The sequence below is a fragment of the Oncorhynchus nerka genome, linkage group LG28 (assembly GCF_034236695.1).
Source record: "Oncorhynchus nerka isolate Pitt River linkage group LG28, Oner_Uvic_2.0, whole genome shotgun sequence".
Lineage (NCBI taxonomy): Eukaryota > Metazoa > Chordata > Actinopteri > Salmoniformes > Salmonidae > Oncorhynchus > Oncorhynchus nerka.
In genome coordinates, this window is record NC_088423.1 from 36,343,464 (window position 1) to 36,364,172 (window position 20,709).

The 20,709-nt window shown below is 40.7% G+C and overlaps 2 pseudogenes; one reads left to right on the top strand and one right to left on the bottom strand.

The window, feature by feature from the left end:
• The first annotated feature begins 212 nt into the window (after positions 1–212).
• Positions 213–20,709, top strand: part of LOC115113191 (serine-rich coiled-coil domain-containing protein 2-like) — a 70,109-nt pseudogene continuing 49,612 nt past the window's right edge.
• On the bottom strand, positions 6,851–14,007 carry LOC135565613 (general transcription factor II-I repeat domain-containing protein 2B-like; annotated as a pseudogene).

Sequence of the window (20,709 nt, forward strand, 5' to 3'; positions counted from 1 at the left end):
GCTTTTGCTGATGTAAACCCTTTTGTGCTGCCTAACCAATGACTGTGCTGTGTATGGTGGCACTTCAGGAGGAGTGTCAAGGGCTTCTTCAGAAAATAATTAGTTATTTGTGAAATACTTGTGCGCCTACTGATGTCCTGTTCAGTTTGAGAGAAAGAGTGTGAAGATGAGAAGGAAACTTTCTACTGCTATAATTTATTTTAAGAAAGAAAATGTCAAGACCTAATGGGGCCAGGAGGTCTGATGTGTCTGTGTCCTCTACTTCCAGCCCCAAGGCCATCCCCTGCCAGGCCACAAAGACGAGCCCCAAGGCAGAGTCCAGACAGGGGCAGAGCCCCTCCCTCAGTGGGGGCCCCAAACCAGGCCAGAATGGAGCTACTGCTGGCTCAGGATGGTCAGGCTCAGGGCGGGTGAGGCCACGGGCCAGCTCCAGCTCCCCTCGCAGCAGCTCTAGAGACAGCCTCTCCCAGTCCAGCGACAGCCTCAAGTCCCTCATGCAGGATAGCATGGTGCGCTCCCAAAGTTTCACCCACTTCAAGCAGATCTCATCCCCGACCAACATGCCTATGGCATGCTCCTTTTCCTTTAATCGGGCAGTGGAGCTGGCCAAGCCTCTGGCCAACACACAGCTACATCCACCCAGGACAAACCACATCAAACCCCCCCAGATGTTGAACGGGAGGCATGGGGTGGGCCTCTGCCTGGGCACAGGGATTGGGACGGGGCTGGGACTGGGGCTGTGGAAGCTTCGGTGTCCTAGGAACCCCTCTTCAGCCTACTCCCCCTCCATAACCCCTAGTGCCCTGAAAAAGCATCTCCTCCCCAACTGTGTTCTTAACAAGCCCTCTGCTTTGGGCTATAGACTGATGCGGTCAGGCCAGACCAAGCAGCAGAAACCACTGTTTACAGGAAGGTTGACGGGGGAGGTCAGGGCTGGAGGAGTGGGGGGCGGGGATACGGCAGAGTCGCCCCCCTCACCCTCACCCCAGATCCCCTCAGTGACAGTAACAGGACCTCAGGGGGGCAGCTCAGGGGGACACGGGAGGGGCTAGATGACATGTCTCTTTCCTCAGCCTCATCGCTCTCGAGGAGACACCAGCGAGGAGTTCTTGGATGATTTTGATAACCTGACTGATGGGGACAGGGATGTCCCTGACAACAAGAAGAGACGTAGTATGCCTGCGTAGCTTCCTGAATGAGACCATGGACTGGGCTGGGATGGGCCTCTCAGGTAAGCTTAAAAAAACACCTGATAGAATCACATCATCTTCTACTGTTGTAATTTGTTTTTACTAGTTGCCACAATTGACAGCTCTAGTGCTCTTGATAACACTACTCCAGTCCCGCGATTCCTGACAGTCAATAAAAGGTACAGTATGAACTGTTTGTCCTGTGTATGTCCCCTGTGCAGTCCAGAATGAAGAAGTAGGGGTGAGGGCATCTTCCTCCAGGGCTCATCTCTGGAGCTGTCCTCCAATAGCTTGGGAGGCACCTACAGGGGTTTAGAGCCCCTGGGACGGAGCATGCACCCATGTGAGAGCTACGACTATTCAGGCCACCTCAACAACATAGTGCGTCAACGCTTGGTTTGCCCCAAGGTACCAAATTCATACACAAGGAAACACCTATATTTACCTGGCTGGTTAGATAGCCTAGACATAGAGAGAGTCATGAGAGTCATTGTTTAGATGTGGCAAAACTGTTTTTTTTTGGTCCACAATTGCCTTGTCTTTCACCTAGCATACACTTGATATAGTATCACTGACTAGTAATGATGTGCTGTCATTTATGTATGATGTACACTACATAGTTATTTCATCTGATTGACTAGTGTTGTTATTCACCAGAGGCCTGATACAGTGTGTACCTTTGACCCTATTGTGTCAGTCTTGTCCTCCTAAATATTTAGTTAATTGGATCCTTAATAGGGATTAGGCAAAAAAAAACTTCGGACAGAAAAGGAACAGGAATGCCAAGGCTGCCAGCCACCCACTTCCAACCAAGGTCTCCCTCCCTCTGGGTTCCCAGATTCTGGAATGTCTACATAGCTCCTTACAAGTCACATATTATCTCCTGAAGATAATCTGACTGTTTTCCCTGTTTTCCTCTCTGGTGTGGTGCCATTGGCTCTGGAATGTTTAAAACGCTTAATGAAAGGGATTTACATAAGTTAATCAGCTTTGTATTTTCTTCTCTTCTTCTGGGGTTTACCATTACATGTAGACACGGGACTGTTGACCTAACAGTGGTTTAAAGACAACTGAGGCCATGTGTATTGATTGATAAGAGAGCTGTCTGGGGATGCCAACTCTTCTGAGTAGGTGTGTGTGACTTTCTGACTAGAAAATCATTGTACTGATACAATTACAATTAAAACAATATTGTGTCCGATAGACCTAGTGGGATAGAGTCCATCTAACATACTGTGTCATAATTGTTTGGCCTATTAGAAAAGTCAATGCATCCTTGAGATGTGCTGCATTCATTTGGAACGTGATTCAGCGCATGCACAGCATGTGTGTAGGGCGACACCTTGCGGGCAACTGTGCAATGGCATTTTTTCACTAATAAAGAAGCGTAGATAGAATCAAAACAAAACAACCTTCAACACGTTCAATGTTCTGTGTCATTAAGAGTATTTAAGATACATTGTTTAGAGAAAGTTATGAAGACAGGGAGCAAAGGAGTAAGACAGAGAAGGAGATGAATAGGAATGGAGTGGGAAAGAATTGTCTGCAGACTGATTAGCTTCATGGGAAGTCATTGTCATTGTAAATAAGAACTTGTTCTTAACTGACTTGCCGACTTAAATAAAGGTTAAAAACATGTTTTTAAAAAAATAATTAGATGATAGAGAATTGGCTCAATAAATAGAATGAGTCTACCTCTCTATCATCTTATCATGTCGGAATAGACAATGAATACCAGTCTGGCACATAGACCAGAAGAAGGATGTAAGACATGCAGAATAATTGCTGGGCTGGGTATTCCAGAGGGCTTCGTACCCTCCCCTGTACTGTCAGGAACTGACATCTAGACAGACAAGTATCTTAACAGAGGGAACTGACAGCCTTGAAGGTCTGGCGTTGGATTAATCAGACAAACGTATTATTGTAAAAGAGCTTCATAACACTAATGAGATCCAAGTCAGAAAACCCTGTTTTTCCCAAGACAAATCAAATCACAGTCATCATCTTAGTTTTGCTGATTTGCAATTGCTCTATGACTCCACTTGATGGCAGTGTGAATTTATCCTAAGACACAAGAGTGTGTTATTGTGTGTGTGTGGTTGTGGTAAGGTTCACCTGACTTCCATGGTGCACTGTTGATGATTTCCTATAGCCTACTGTTGAGAAGTAGACTGCCAGCTTCTCAATTAGAAGTCATTATATAAGATGTTTTCAATGCATTATAATGGAATTACTTTAATCTCCCGGCTAGCCTATTGCATTCACCACTGTCCGCCACATATGCACAAGCTTAGATGAATCTCTCTGAGAACAAATCAAGTCCATATCGTCACTTATGGTAAGTCAGGGGAGTGAGGAGTGAGAGGAAGTGGACTCCTTTGGAACAGCTGCAATAACAGACAGGTTCTGTTTTGTTTTAACCAAATCTCTATTTTTATGTAAATTACATGCTATTTTGTTGCACTCGAGTGATAGTTTTCCATGCCCGTGCATGCTTTCTCTTTTCCATTCCTCCCCCCTACATGTGCGAGTACAAGCAGTCTGCAGGTGAAAAATGGCACTTGTCTATTTTGTGGATAATAGCAAATATTTGTTCTGTCCTAAATGTGCTATAATAATATGAGAACGGATAATATTTATTTTGCTCTATTTGGTCACTGTAGAATGCATTGTCATGAGAAAACATCAGTATCACCACAATATGAACGGGAATGCATGCACATGGAAAAGTATAGAGTCCAACAAAATTAAACATTACATTCAGGATAAAGTTTAGAATGACACAATTTAATGTGTACAACACCTTTGTTCATGTTTTCTGTGTGCCCTTATACAGCCAAATGAGTCTGCGGAGGTCTATCACTAGTGGGGTAAGATTTTCAAAACCAAGTGAAATTACAAAAAAAGAGTGTCTGAACACTTCTACATCATGCCATTTACAATCAATCATAGAGATTTGGTTAAAAATAGGGATTGGAAGACATATTGTAGAGTGGCTATCAGTATTCATTGTAATGTACCTGAAAATGGCTATTTCAGTAACTGATTCACTTTGATTGACATAGGAATACACAGTGAAGCCCCTCTCTCTTATCTTATTTTCTCTTAGTCTCATTGGGCTGTTTAATCCTTACTCCTGCAGGTACCTAGTATTTGCTGTGTTGTTATTAAAACTCAGCTTCCCTCATGTGAGACATATCCACCCAGTAGCAGAGCATACTCCTGACGGCTCTCTGTCTCTAATCCTCGCTCCCTCTGACTTCAAAGCCGCAGTTGCTGCTTTCTAATTTACACTTTATATGCAGAAGTATGTGGACACCCCTTCAAATTAGTGTATTCGACTATTTCAGCCACACCCATTGCTGACAGGTCTATGAAATCGAGCACACAGCCATGCAATCTCCATAGACAACGATTGGCAGTAGAATGGCCTTACTTAAGAGCTCAGTGACTTTCAATGTGGCACTGTCATAGGATGCCACCTTTCCAGCAAGTCAATTTGTCAAATTTATAACCTGCTAGAGCTTCCCCGGTCAACTGTAAGTGCTATTATTGTGAAGTGTAAATGTCTAGGAGCAACAACTGCTCAGCCGGGAAGTGGTAGGCTAAACAAGTCGCCAAGTGCTAAAGCGCGTAGCGCGTAAAAATAGTCTGTAATCGGTTACAACACTCACTACTGAGTTCCAAACTGCCTCTGAAACGTCAGCACAAGAACTGTTTGTCAGGAGGTTCATGAAATAGGTTTCCATGGTCGAGCAGCCGCAAACAAGCCTAAGATCACCATACATAATGCCAAGCCTCAGCTAGAATGGTGTAAAGCTTACTGCCACTGAACTCTGGAGCACTGGAAACGCTTTCTCTGGAGTGATGAATCACGCTTCACCATCTGGTAGTCCGAAGAACAAACCCGGGTATGGCGGATGACAGGAGAATGCTACCTGAGGAGGAAGAGGAATAATGGTCTGGGACTGTTTTTCATGGTTCGGGCTAGGCCCCTTAGTTCCAGTGAAAGGAAATCTTAATGTCACAGCATACAAAGACATTCTGGATGATTCTCTGCTTCCCAACTTTGTGGCAACATTTTGGGGAAGGCCCTTTCCTGTTTCAGCATGACAATGCCCCTGTGCACAAAGCGAAGCGGAATGCGGAATGCCGACTGTGAGCCAGGCCAAATCACCTAACATCGGCTCCCGAACTCAGTAATTTAATTAAATATGTTTCAACAACATTTTTGTAAACTCAGAAAAAATAGAAACATCCTCTCATTTTCAACTGCATTTATTTTCAGCAAACTGAACATGTGTAAATATTTGTATGAATATAACAAGATTCCACAGACATGTGATGAACAGAAATGGAATAATGTGTACCTGAACAAAGGGGGGTGGGTCAAAATCAAAAGTAACAGTCAGTATCTGGTGTGGCCACCAGCTGCATTAAGTACTGCAGTGCATCTCCTCCTCATGAACTACACCAGATTTGCCAGTTCTTGCTGTGAAATGTTACCCCACTCTTCCACCCAGGCACCTGCCTGTAAGGGCTAGGGCGATTTCTGGGGTGAATGGCCCTAGCCCTCACCCTCCGATCCAACAGGTCCCAGACGTGCTCAATGGGATTGAGATCCGGGCTCTTCGCTGGCCATGGCAGAACACTGACATTCCTGTCTTGCAGGAAATGACACACAGAACGAGCTGTATGGCTGGTGGCATTGTCATGCTCGAGAGTCATGTCAGGATGAGCCTGCAGGAAGGGTACCTCATGAGGGAGGAGGATGTCTTCCCTGTAATGCACAGCGTTGAGATTGCCTGCAATGACAACAAGCTCAGTCCGATGATGCTCTGACACACCGCCCCAGACCATGACGGACCTTCCTCCTCCAAATCGATCCTGCTCCATAGTACAGAACTCGGTGTAATGCTAATTTCTTCGACAAAAAACGTGAATCAGTATGTATTCTCCAAAAAAAGTGTTATTCTGCGGGAGATGTTATATACAGTAAATACCAGACGTTTTGTAATATCCTCCAATATTCTACATGTGCAACATTTTATGGTATTTGGTTTGATATAACATTGGTTTGAAGTGACATTGAGGATTTGAGCATACTTTTTGAAGCATCCTACCATAGGCCCTACCACTCCCATTGTTTCACAAACAGCTATGCTAATGCTGGCTGTGGGGTAATTAAATAAAAAAACAAAGCCATATTTTGGCCATTGTCTCTCAGGATAAATGGATGAATCACTTTTTATCAATACAATTAAGTATATTTCACATATTGGTGTACCGCCCCTTTGAATTAGTTTTATTCCACATAAATACGAAACAATTTATATTTACTTCAATATCAGCTTTTTGGTACTAATGCACTTATTGAATGGAAATATGTAGATGAAATATGTTATATTGTTTTACAGAATATACAAATCAATAGAAATGTTACTAAAATGATTTACTTATCTAATGATATTTTGTTAATAATTATGATATTTTGCTATTACTGCTATTCCAATAGTTTCTTCTTGGGGTCAAAATGACCCCAGTTGGTAATCCATATATGTACAGGTACATACACACTTTTCGTGAAACATGAATATCTTAAGAGCCTTTATATATATTATAGACATGTTTGTGCAGTGCTGAACCAGTGTGTGACAGGTTCATGATTCTGAAAGGACATCAACCGTAATACCAGCTCACTCACGTAGGAGTGCACTTTTTGTAAAACACAAAAGGGCCAGTGGTGTAGTGGAGGGTATACGCAGGTATAAGCCGTATACCCACTTTTTTTCAGTGGGCATTGATTATACTCACTTCTTAATCCCTACTGATGTGTATCAAAGTGTAGTGGAGGTATACAACTTATCAATAATGCAGTACAGTAGAGAAATAATGTACAAAGTAGCCTACACAATCGCAAAGCACATGAAATGTATTCACATGCGTGCCACACACAGCCTAGTTTCAGAGGAATATCATCTGCAGGCAACAAGAGTGTGCAGCTCTCAACTGGTTGTCGCATGGAGCAGCTCAGAAGAATGACATCGGTAGCCGGTAAGATAGGAAAGATGTTTCAACTTATGATATCTAGCAGTAAATGCTAACTAAGGAAACAATGAGTATGCAAACCAGGTATTGAAAAAGTTTAGTCCAAAGTGTTGGTTAGTAGGCTATTTGTGCCAAATGTCATCATTCGCTGGTTGCATTCAGGGGCGTAGACATGGATGGGTGGAGGTCAGGCCTGGGCAAATATTTTCCATGGAGGGCCACATTAGAATATATTTTTCCCATTTCAGGCCAGAATCATATCACACGATTATACTTCATGTGTATGACTGTGTTGACAGATGTATCTACTGTAAATCACGTCCAGAAATGCTACTTATTTAACTTTTTTAACATGCACAGAAATAAACCACATCCATGTTCTCCTTTTAGTAGGTATTTTCATTATTAAACATGCAATGAACAACACGGAGGGAAAAGTACACTGTGCATTCAGCACCACGGACAGAACTCTTGCTAACGGGTATGAACAAAAACACAAGAACGAGAGAGAGCTCAACATTACATTTAAACTACTCAATTGGTGTGAAGAGTGAAGTCTCTGATGGGCATTGCCTAGAGCAGTGATATGTGAATTGATTCCCCCATCTACAGTTGAAGTCGGAAGTTTACATACACCATAGCCAACTATATTTAAACTCAGTTTTCAAAATTCCTGACAATTAATCCTAGTAAAAACTCCCTGTCTTAGGTCAGTTAGGATCACCACTTTATTTTAAGTATGTGAAATGTCAGAATAATAGTAGAGAGAATGATTTATTTGAGCTTTTATTTCTTTCATCACATTCCCAGTGTGTCAGAAGTTTACATACACTCAATTAGTATTTGGTAGCATTGCCTTTAAATTGTTAAACTTGGGTCAAACATTTCAGGAAGCCTTCCGTAAGCTTCTCACAATAAGTTGGATGAATTTTGGCCCATTCCTCCTGAAAGAGCTGGTGTAAGTAACTGAGTCAGGTTTGTAGGCCTCCTTGCTCGCACAAGCTTTTCAGTTCTGCCCAAAAATGTTCTATAGGATTGAGGTCAGGGCTTTGTGATGGCTACTTCAATACCTTGACTTTGTTGTCCTTATGCCATTTTGCCAAAACTTTGGAAGTATGCTTGTGGTCATTGTCCAGTTGGAAGAACCATTTGCAACCAAGATTTAACTTCCTGACTGATGTCTTGAGATGTTGATTCAATATATCCACATACTTTTCATTCCTCGTGATGCCATCTATTTTGTGAAGTGCCCCAGTCGCTCCTGCAGCAAAGCACCCGCACAACATGATGCTCCCACCCCCGTGCTTCACGGTTGGGATGGTGTTCTTCAGCTTGCAAGCGTCCCCCTTTTCCTTCATACATAACTATGGTCATTATGGCCAAACAGTTCTATTTTTGTTTCATCAGACCAGAGGACATTTCTCCAAAAATACGATCTTTGTCCCCATGTGCAGTTGCAAACCATAGTCTGGCGTTTTATGGCGGTTTTGGAGCAGTGGTTTCTTCCTTGCTGAGCGGGCTTTCAGGTTATGTCGATATAGGACTCGTTTAACTGTGGATATAAAATGAAATATATAATAGGATATAAAGGAAATATTATTATTATCAACAAGATGAAAGGAGAGGAAACCAACCGCATGTCATTTTCCAACACTTTGATATCCTCAAAATGATGAGTAAACTCACCATTCAAAGCATGCAGCAGCGATGTATACTTCTCCTGCTGGTCATCTAATAGGGAACAGACTAGTAGTGTCAGAATATGGGTGAGATTGTTGGCCTCTACTTGGCAGGTAAGAAGGAGTAATATTCCCTTGAAGGCTTTGACAAGGTTGTACATCTGATGTGCAAAAAGGCCCTTACCTTGTAGTTTGGAATTCAGTTCATTCATGAAGGCCATGATGTCCACTGTGAAGGCAAAATCAGCCAACCATTCTTTATCTTGCAGCTGAGGGTATTCCACATATTTTCCTTTCATATGTAAAAACGCAGCAATTTCCGACTTCAGGTCCCACACCCTTTTAAACACCTTCCCCAAACTCAGCCATTTCACGTTTGTGTGGTAGGGGAGATCTGAAAGACCCGACTATCTCTTCCAACAGTGAGAAAAACTACCTGTGGTTTAAAGATTTTGCTCTTATGAAGTTTACCACTTTAGTGACTGTATCCACAACATGACTCATTTTCACAACACATTTACAGAGCAAATCCTGATGAATAATGCAATGCAGGAAAATATTTGTCTGATTTGGGTTCAGCTCAGCTACTTGATCTTGTATCCTTTTCAAATGGACAATGTTTTTTCCTGTCAAGTTTGGGCACTCATCAGTGGTCACAATGAATAACTTTTCAAAACTCAGTCCCAGCTTTTCCACACACTTATTAACCTCCAATGAATATTTCCCTGTGGTCGTGCTCTTCCTTGACTGAAACAAGCTCCTCTGTCATTTCAAGTCTGGGGTTATGCCTCGTAAGAATATCAACAACTGTGCCATGTGACGTGCATCACTGCTCTCATCCAGGGCCAAGGAGAAAAAGGTGAAATCCTTTACCTTGTCTTTCAACTGTTGTTCCATATTCTCTGCGATGTCCTCAACACGCCGTGTCACTTTTCTTCTTGACAGGGAAATATTTTCAAACAGCTCTTTTTTGTCAGGCAAAGTATTGCTGCAGAGTCAATTAAACATTCTTTAATGAAATCGCCCTCAGCGAATGGCTTGCTATGTTTAATAATTTTGTGGGACAGTACATAGCTAGCTCTCGCAATTCCGTTGTTTGCTGAATGCAGTTAGGTGCAGCGTCTGGTTGCTCCTCTGTATAAAGGTGAGACTCTTACAAACATGAACATGCCGGTTGTTTGTGCTCTAGGACACCCACAGGCCACACAAGACTCATCTGAAGGTCCCCCAGTACCAGTTGAAAACATGTATGGAACTACAGTTTAAATGGAGACTGTTTAGTCCCAAAAATAAAGGGTTAAATCCATGTAAAAAAAAATATATATATATATACAGTACCAGGCAAAAGTTTGGACACACTATTCTTTATCTTGACTATTTTCTACATTGTAGAATAATAGTGAATTAATCAAAATTATGAAATAACACATGGAATCATGTAGTAACCAAAAAATTGTTAAACCAATCAAAATATATTTTCTATTTAAGATTTCTCAAAGTAGCCACCCTTTGCCTTGATGACAGTTTTGCACACTCTTGGCATTCTCTCAACCAGCTTCACCTGGAATGCTTTTCAAATCAGTCTTGAAGGAGTTCCCACATATGCTGGGCACTTGTTGGCTTCTTTTCCTTCACTCTGCAGTCCAACTAATCCCATTCCATCCCATCACAATTGGGTGTGGAGGTGTGCTGGATCATTGTCCTGTTGAAAAAAAATGATAGTCCCACTAAGCTCAAACCAAATGGGATGGCGTATCACTGCAGAATGCTGTGGTACCATGCTGGTTAAGTGTGCCTTGAATTATAAATAAATCATTGACAGTATCACCAGCAAAGCACCCCCACACCATCACACCTCCTTGTGCAAGGAACTACACATGCAGAGATCATTATTTCACCTACTCTGCATCTCACAATGACACAGCGGTTGGAACCAAAAATCATAAATTTGGACTCATGAGACCAAAAGACAGTTTTCCACCGGTCTTATGTCCATTGCTTGTGTTTCTTGGCCCAAGCAAGTCTCTTCTTCTTATTGGTGTCTTTTAGTAGTGGTTTCTTTACAGCAATTCGACCATGAAGGCATGATTCAGAATATGTTTGTTTAGAGTCATCTTTTGATTTAAGCTTTCCCACATTCACCATGGCTAAATGTATTTTCTCCTGTTTAGATTCTTGTTCTAATTGAAGTTCTTGCCACAAATGTGGCTGGTGCAGGTTTTCTTAACGTGACAGCATTGGACATGCTCCTTCAGGTGGAGTTGTAGTATTTTTTGCCAAAGTGGCATTCGCTGGGTCTCTTCTTGGCATGTGCCTCTGCAGGTCAGTTTTCAGAGCAAATGTTTTGCCACATTCATGGCAGCTGGGTTTGGAAGGGTGTTTCTCCTGTCGTGGGTGAGGATCAAATGGTTTATCACTGCTTCCAGATGAGCTGTAGCTGGAGGCATTCTTTGATTATTTGGAGGGTCACAGGGATTGTCAAAACCCTTTAGTTTGGTCACAGGGCCAAAAGGTTTAAGATCCACTGGATTAGAGTCACTCTCTGTTCTTTACAATCTGGGTTTGAGAAAGAGTCAAGGACTGTAGTGGGTCCTCCCGATCACATTACATTTTCACACAGGGAAGCTTGAATATGAAGTTTTTGTTATCAGAGACCTCTTGAAGCTCCTCTTCCTCCTGACTGGTCCTGTGATCCTCCTTTTGCTCTTTAACCTGTATGAGCTCTTGGTCCTCCTGCCACAGACTGCTGCTCAACTCCTGCTCAGGAGCGACCACCTCTTCAGAGACAGGGAAAGAAAGCTGCATGGAGTCTTGAGGGAACAAGAGAAGCAGAGGTTATCTATACAGCCTGAATGCACAATGGCTTTTGTGACACAGACAACCTTTTAATCAAAAACCATTTCTTATCAATTGATGAAATGTTGATAATTGTACTGCCCTACCAAGCACAAAGGCAGTAACTGCTCATTTAATCGAAAATTAGTTAGTCATGTTTGTTATATTAAATACAGGCTTAATCATGTGGACAAGTATTCTGCCTCTATTGTATTGTGTTTTGGAGAAAGTGGGGGTCATAGTAGCAGTAACTGCAAAAAGTTACTGTGAAACCAAGGTAAATAGCAGTAACTATAATTTTATTCTGACAGCGAAACAATTGAACCTGTATGACACTGACTGACAGATACACACACATACAATGCTAATCTAGCGACACAACATCATGGCACAGCATTCCCGGGGGAAAATGATGGTTGAACTTACTCTGAAACGCCGACACTGGTAAGAACTAGCTAGCTAAGTAGATCAAAATGAAGTTAGCTAACTAGCTAGTGAGCGAGCATAGACTAACCTGCTCTCATAAGAGGAGATCCACAAATGATACTAGCTTCAATCTATTAGCCGTATAAAGAATTATACTCTGAAATTGTATCTGATGGTTTCTATGAATCATTACACCATACACACGATTTCTAGCCAGTGACGTCAATACTAGGTTTTATTTCTGTTAATGTCCATCCATGCAATTTGTTTTATTTGTAAATAAAGATGCACAGTTAAGAGCCTTTTTGGGAGAAGGTATGAAATGAATAGATGAACTGACTTATGACCATGAAAATTAACATGATAATGTTTTAACAAGTTAAAATCAATATTGATTATATCCTATAATTATAGAATAGAATAACTGAAAAGGATTATGATCATGTCTGCACACCACAAAATGTCAATATTAATAATTATCATCCTTGACAGAAAATAATCATTAGGGTGCATGTTCCTGATTATTTGCTCTATTTATTTCAGTTGATTGTGAGGGCCACATTCCAACAAAAATTCCTGATCTGCCCCCTTCAACTGAAGTCACAGTGTCAACACTATTTGAAGAAATAGAGAACCAGTGGGTGGTCTCTGACTCCTTAGACATCAGTCTACTAGATGAGAAATCAATTGCCGATGAGGATAATGAGGATTATCATCCACCTTCAGAGTTGGATGTTCCAGCACAAGTGACATCTGAGTCCATAGACAAAACTCCAGATGTACTATCAAACAAGAAATCCAATATTCCACCAATGGGTAAGCCATGTGGTCCCAAATACAAGAGGCACTGTACTCAGAATATTTCAGAGGTTAAGCAAAAGGAAATATGGGAAATGTATGGGAAATAACAATATTTGGAGATGAAGTATAAGGAGAAGAGGACATGGATCTTCCATATGGTGGCACAGCAATCTAAGAGAAATATCACTGCTGGCGCTGACAGTAGATGCAGCAGGTCATTGGTGTACCATCTCCCAAACCAGAGCGGTTCTGCACAACAGGTTTGCAAAGTGTTTTTTCTGACAACATTGGGCTACCACCCCAAAAGTGACAAGCTGATTATCACGATGATGGGCAAGTCAATCAGCACCAAACTGATTCCACCAAAGGATCATAGGGGAAAGAAAGCTTCAGCGAGCAAATTGAACATGAATCCAATCCTGCAACACATTGAGTCCTTCCATGGGGCGGCAGGGTAGCCTAGTGGTTAGTCTAGGGGTTAGAGCATTGGACTAGTAACCGAAAGGTTGTAAGTTCAAATCCCCGACTGACAAGGTACAAAATCTGTCGTTCTGCCCCTGAACAGGCAGTTAACCCACTGTTCCTAGGCCGTCATTGAAAATAAGAATTTGTTCTTAACTGACTTGCCTACTAAAATAAAGGTAAAAAAAACTAAAAATAAAAAAAATCCCCAAATCAGCCACTACAGAAGAGAGCACACCTCTACCTACCGAGTGACGTCAATATTCGGTTCATGCATAATGACTACAAAGAGTAGAACAAAAATGCCAGCTGCGTTTATGAAACCTACTGTATTGCAAGGCAGTAAAGGGAAGGAACATCAGCTTTATGAAGCTTGGAGAGGAGGAGTGCGAGCCATCATCTGAAGATGGAGCACAGGGAGAATGAGGCCATGGAAACCCAAGCCTGCCAATCCACTAACATCACTGGTGAGTGTTGTCAATGCCGACTCAACTTTTATGGAGGAAATCACCCTCAAGTTCTTCGAGCCGGGACACACCTTCATGAGTGCAGACAGTTTCCACCATGGTGTGGAACAGGAAATTAAATCTTGACCTGGAGATTTGGCATATGAATTCATGGACTTCCTCCATGTGGTAGCCACTTCCAACGCAGGCAGGTTGGAGGTTGTCGAAAAGAAAAGAAAAAGGAAAACATCCTGGCATGTAAAGCTGGCCATTCCATCGTGAAGCTGAAGATGGCAGCAGCACCAAAGATGGCAGAGATGGCTGAGATCCAGGTGAGGCGTGGATCCAGGAACCTCTTCTTTGAAGTCTCCCATGAAGAAAAGGACTTCACAGAGCTTGACTTTATCATGAAGAAAGTCACTCTAGAGACACCCTCGGCACTACAAACACAGGATAGAGGGATAGAAGAGTGGAAGAAGATGGACATCACCAAGCTGTGTTCTCTGATGCCTGCAAATCGAAGGCACTTCTGGAATGCCTTGGCTTTGCTGAGAATGAGCACTGAAGATGTTTTACTTAAAAATGAAATGTTACTTAAATTAAATGTAACTATTCAGCATTTTATCAATTGTAGCTAAATGTCATTAATTTGTGTCCTCTTGTGAATATTATGAAAATGTAAATATGTTTACAATGAATTCTTAAAGCTGTTATTTCTTCGAAATTGTCTATGTAAGATTGATAAATTGATTTAATGTTTTTATTAATTAGCAATCTCATTGTAATGTTTTATAATTAGTATTACCCTACCTCATACTTCTATCATATTCCATCATTTTATATTACAAGATAGGTAATCATTTAATTTAATTAAAACAATTGCAGGGCTGCTTTTCACATTTATTTTTATAACAAGACATGAGCTACTTGTAAAACACAGTATATAATGTGACTGACGCAGAACCCACATCTCCATGTAAATACAACTCGTATCTTAGTGGAAGACACGCAAAGGATGCAGCTTCAACTCTGTTACACTGTTAGTAATTACACAGCTCTTTTATTAATAGCATAGATGAGAAGTATAGTAAACTAACAAATGAAAATGGCAGATACTGCTCTTTGAGTTGGTATTACCCTTTAATTTTGTAACATATCATGCCAAGGAAGAAGGCAGTAACTGCTCAAAGGACATGTCAGGGTCAATATGAATAAAAACTGTACTCATAGTAAGGCAACATCTCCAATGATCTTCCTATAATTAATTTGGCTGGACAATTAAAACATGTTGAAGCCATTTTTCTCAGTTCCACGCTATGAGCCAGCAGCATACCACCCTCCATTCTGGTCCAGGACCAACCCATAGGTACTCCTACAGTTGAAGTCGGAAGTTTACATACACTTAGGTTGGAGTCATTAAAACTAGTTTTTCAACCACTCCACAAATTTCTTGTAAACAAACTATACTTTAGGCAAGTCGGTTAGGACATCTACATTGTGCATGACACAAGCAATTCTTCCAACAATTGTTTACAGACAGATTATTTCACTTATCATTCACTGTATCACAATTCCAGTGGGTCAGAAGTTTACATACACTAAGCTGACTGTGCCTTTAAACAGCTTGGAAAATTCCAGAAAATGATGTCATGGCTTTAGAAGCTTCTGATAGGCCAATTGACATCATTTGAGTCAATTGGAGGTGTACCTGTAGATGTGTTTCAAACTCAGTGCCTCTTTGCTTAACATCATGGGAAAATCTAAAGAAAACAGCCAAGACCTCTGACATTTTTTTAGACCTCCACAAGCCTGGTTCATCCTTGGGAGCAATTTCCAAATGCCTGAAGATGCCATGTTAATTTGTACAAACAATAGAAAGCAAGTATAAACACCATGGGACCGCGCAGCCATCATACCGCTCAGGAAGGAGACGCGTTCTGGCTCTTAGAGATGAACGTACTTTGGTGCGAAAGGTGCGAATCAATCCCAGAACAACAATGAAGGACCTTGTGAAGATGCTGGAGGAAACCGGTACAAAAGTGTCTATATCCACAGTAAAAACTAGTCCTATATGGACTTAACCTGAAAGGCCGCTCAGCAAGGAAGAAGCCACTGCTCCAAAACCGCCATGAAATGCCAGACTACGGTTTGCAACTGCACATGGGGACAAAGACTGTACATTTTGGAGAAATGTCCTCTTGTCTGTTGAAACAAAAATAGAGCTGTTTGGCCATAATGACCATTGTTATGTTTGGAGGACAAAGGGGGAGGCTTGCAAGCCGAAGAACACCATCCCAACCGTGAAGCATGGGTTTGGCAGCATCATCATGGCTTGGTGCAGGAGGGACTGCTGCACTTCACAAAATAGATGGCATCATGAGGTAGGAAAATTATGTGAATATATTGAAGCAACAAAGCTTGGTCGCAAATGGGTCTTCCAAATTGACAATGACCCCAAGCATTCTTCCAAAGTTGTGGAAAAATGCCATAAGGACAACAAAGTCAAGGTATTAGAGTGGCCATCACAAAGCCCTGATCTCAATCTTATAGAACATTCGTGGGCAGAACTGAAAAAGCGTGTGTGAGCAAGGAGGCCTACAAACCTGATTCAGTTACTCCAGCTCTGTCAGGAGGAATGGGCCAAAATTCACCCAACTTATTGTGGGAAGCTTGTGGAATGCTACGTGAAACATTTTACCCAAGTTAAACAATTTAATGGCAATGCTACCAAATTCTAATTGAGTATATGTAAACTTCTGCCCCACTGGGAATGTGATGAAAGAAATAATAGCTGAAATAAATCCTTCTCTCTACTATTTTTCTGACATTTCACATTCTTAAATAAAGTGGTGATCCTAACTGAGTTTAAATGTAGTTGTCTAAGGTGTATATACACTTCCGACTTAAACTGTGTATGCTTAATTTAGTGTTATTAATGTAGCTTTAGCTGTTCTACAACTGTTGGGCTGTATGTTTAGATTTGTAATACATTGTAAGGCTGCATGATGAGACTAATGAGGATTTGAAAAAAGTAGCTAGAAAGGCATGAACTCTTTCAGGCTGTACACTTTCCAATAGTCTCTCATTTACAATTTGACAAGCATTTGATAATGATGCGCGGAAGGTAACCAAGTGGTTAGAGCATTGGGCCAGTCACCGAAAGGTTGCTTGATCGAATCCCTGAGCTGACAATGTGTTCTGTTGTTCTGCCCCTGAGAAAGGTAGCTAACCCATTGTTCCCCGGGTGCTGTAGATGTGGATGTTGATTATGGCAGCCCCCCACACCTCTCTGATTCAGAACTGGGGGCATTTACTTTTTGTCAGCCAACAAGATCATTAGTCCCCACATTTCCCACACCACAATAGCCTAAATCCCGAGGGTTATTCTCGCAGGCTCTATTTCCCTACTTGGAATAATTAATTTGCTAACTGTAAGTCGGGATTTTTGAACAGCAGCAGCTTTTTGGCACTTTTTTGTTATTTCTGTGTAACTAAAAATCGTTTGCTCTTTTACAATGGTGGTCAGTAGGAAACACTGTTTGTTTTCCCCAATTTGTGGGCGTGGTCGAAGGGAATTCCTTCTTATGATGTGAATATTGAATCAGAGTATGGGGCTGACACGGAACACAAACCGGCTGTGCGTTTGTGCCATCGTGCGCTATTGTACATACATTTATTTTATCCCCCTACACCAAACGCGATCACGACACGCAGGTTAAAATATCAAAACAAACTCTGAACCAATGACATTAATTTGGGGACAGGTCGAAAAGCATTAAACATGTATGGCAATTTAGCTCGTTAGCTTGCACTTGCTAGCTAATTTGTCCTGGGATATAAACATTGAGTTGTTATTTTACCTGAAATGCACAAGGTCCTCTACTCCGACAATTAATCCACACATTAAACGGTCAACTGAATAATTTCTAGTCATCTCTCCTCCTTCCAGGCTTTTTCATTTTTGAACTTATATGGGGATTGGCATCTACACTTTCATAGTATTACCACGACGACCATCAAAACATTTCGTCTTTCAATCACCCACGTGGGTATAACCAATGAGGAGATGGCACGTGGGTTCCTGCTTCTATAAACCAATGAGGAGATGGGAGAGGCAGGACTTGCAGCGAGCTCTGCGTCAGAAATAGAACTGATTTCTATTTTAGCCCTTCGCAGCGCAGATGCTCGTTGGCGCACGTGAGCAGTGTGGGTGCAATAATTGATGGATTTCTACATTTATTTTGCGACGCTCATGCACACGACGTGTCTGGTCTGGTCAGCATGTTACTCTCCCTAAATCTCTCTTTTGTGCCCAAGTCAGTATCATCCTACTGTCCTTGGAAGTGAAGTTGTGCTCTCATGAATCTCTCTAAAACTCTTCGTGCTCAAAGTGACCCTCTAAAAGTCAATAAGCCCTTTGCAGCAATGGACGCTTAGATTACCCCACATTACACACTTTATAGAACCACAGAGAAGGGTCATATCCATTTGGCTAGAGCCTGAGAATTGGGTTTGGGGGAAATGCATTAGTTCAAGAGCAGTAAATGAGTCGAGTAATTGGATTACAAAGGAGTGCTATCATTGTAGAGGTAGAGGGCATATTTTACATCTAAAGGACAGGCTAAGTGCTTTCCATAAAGAACTTCAGTGTAGGATAGGGTCATCATAATGCCATTGTGGAGGCGTTACAGAGGCACACTCACACATATGGTTAGTTAGTCCAACTTTATTCAGATATACTGCAGTGGTCTTGTATGAAAGAAACAATTTAGAACTCTTAAGTATCTCACGCTGCTGTAAGCCCTACTGTGTTACATTTTCTTTTCTGGGAATGATTGTCAATTAGAGTAAAGATCTATTTAAAGAGCTTGATCTGTAGGTAGATCTGAAGCCTCTAATGAGAGTTATTGTAAACATAATGTACATGTAGTGAACATGCCATGGTACGTCAGAGGATATTTCTGCGACAGCTACTGATTTGAACATTTCCTGTTTCAGACTCATCCCAGCATACTGGGAGCATGCCCAGAACATTAGTTAGTTAAGATTCCCATTAAGTTCTAGTTAGGGTTTTAACATTAGGATGATAACATCCCAAAAATATTCAAATATTGTTTTTGATAACAATGTTCTCCTAATATTCACAAAAATTTGTAACCACCAATAAACATTTCCCATAAGTTCTCATTAGGTTTCCAAGTAATTTATTAACACAATGTGCCACTAATGTTTTTCCCAGCAAACCAAAAGTTCCCAGAACATTCCTTATGTTGCGGCAAATGTTCTCATGTCACAAAAGCTGTCTAGTCATGTTTATGATTATGCAAAGTTTACATAAAACAATTCCCCAAAGTTGCACGAACTTTCCCAGAACAGAAAATATGTTTATATGCAATGTCATTCATGCAGTGTTTAAGTTAGGTTGCAATGGACATTCCCTTAATGTTGCAAGAATATTATTGTGACATTCACGAAGGTAGCACAGAACATTCCCACAATGTTGTATAATGTTCTACAAGTTCCAAATAACTCCGTTTTTATAACATTCATAGCATATTGGTTTTAGATTTAACATTGCTCCATTGATGTTCATACAATGTACATTTGTCCTTGTCTTGGAGGTGCTCATAAATGTTTTATTTAATTATTTTACCTAATATTACCACAACATTCTCAACATATAAATGTGTAGCTCCTTAAAGCAGATTCGAATACATCCGCAATATGTTTCTCTCCAGATTTGTGGATGTATTGTAGGACCACTAGAAGCTGATAGACATGCCATTTTAGATGAATTCATTTTAGATGAATTCATAGGACATTTGTATAGCATTTACTCATAGAAACAAAATATTTACACTTTGTGTTGACAATCTTCAAATGGGGTTTGAACCTGCAATGTTTTGTTCGTAAGCCAGGGTTTAAGAAGGAATGTCTTCTTAACTGCACTTTTTTTCTCAACTGTAGACTTATGAAGAAAGTAAAGCAAAGTTGGTATTCCTCAAAAAGCTTATTGAAAATGTTTCTCCTTTTGCAAAACAATAAGAATAAACTAGATGCTTGAAAATAAATGTATTGGAATGGTTATTGGAAATATTCAGGGCAGTGAGAGAATAAGCTAATGAAAGCAATTTAACAATTCACTCACAGACTTCATCTGAAAGTTTCAGTGTTGATTCTTTTAAAACCAAGAAAATGTTTTAGAACAGTAATTTCAGTAAAAAATATGCTAACATTTTTGCCATTGCTAGCTAGATAGCTACAGTATCTAAATTTTAAGAAGAAAATTTTTTTAAAAAAATTATCCTTTATTTAAATCATTAAATCTTAAGATATTGTTAAGGAATTGCACTTTACCGCCTTAGTTTTGTTACGTAAACTTAAGAAGCTTATTAAGAAAAAAATACGTTTGGAAGTGCAATTCCTCAACAATATCTTAATATTTAATGATTTATTTACAAACTTCTCAAATAACTTATTAAAAATCTTCTTAAGGTGTTTGTTGCTAGTTAACCGTTTTAGCTATTTAGCTAGCAATGGCAATCATGTTTGCATATTGCTTACTTTTCTAAAACATGTCCTTTATCTAGGATAACCATGTCAAGCGTCTCAAAGTAGGAATTATGTTGGATGCCAAAAAAAGTATATTTACATTTTTACACAATGTTGTTTTTTAGGGTTATTCTAAATTCTGCATTTGACTGGATTTATACTGAACATCTGGATGAAATGAAGACATCTATTTTCATAGTGTATCTGAGCCTCAATTTCATAGTTTATTTTCATTAGAAACATGTTTAAAGAATATGTGGGATTGAACCT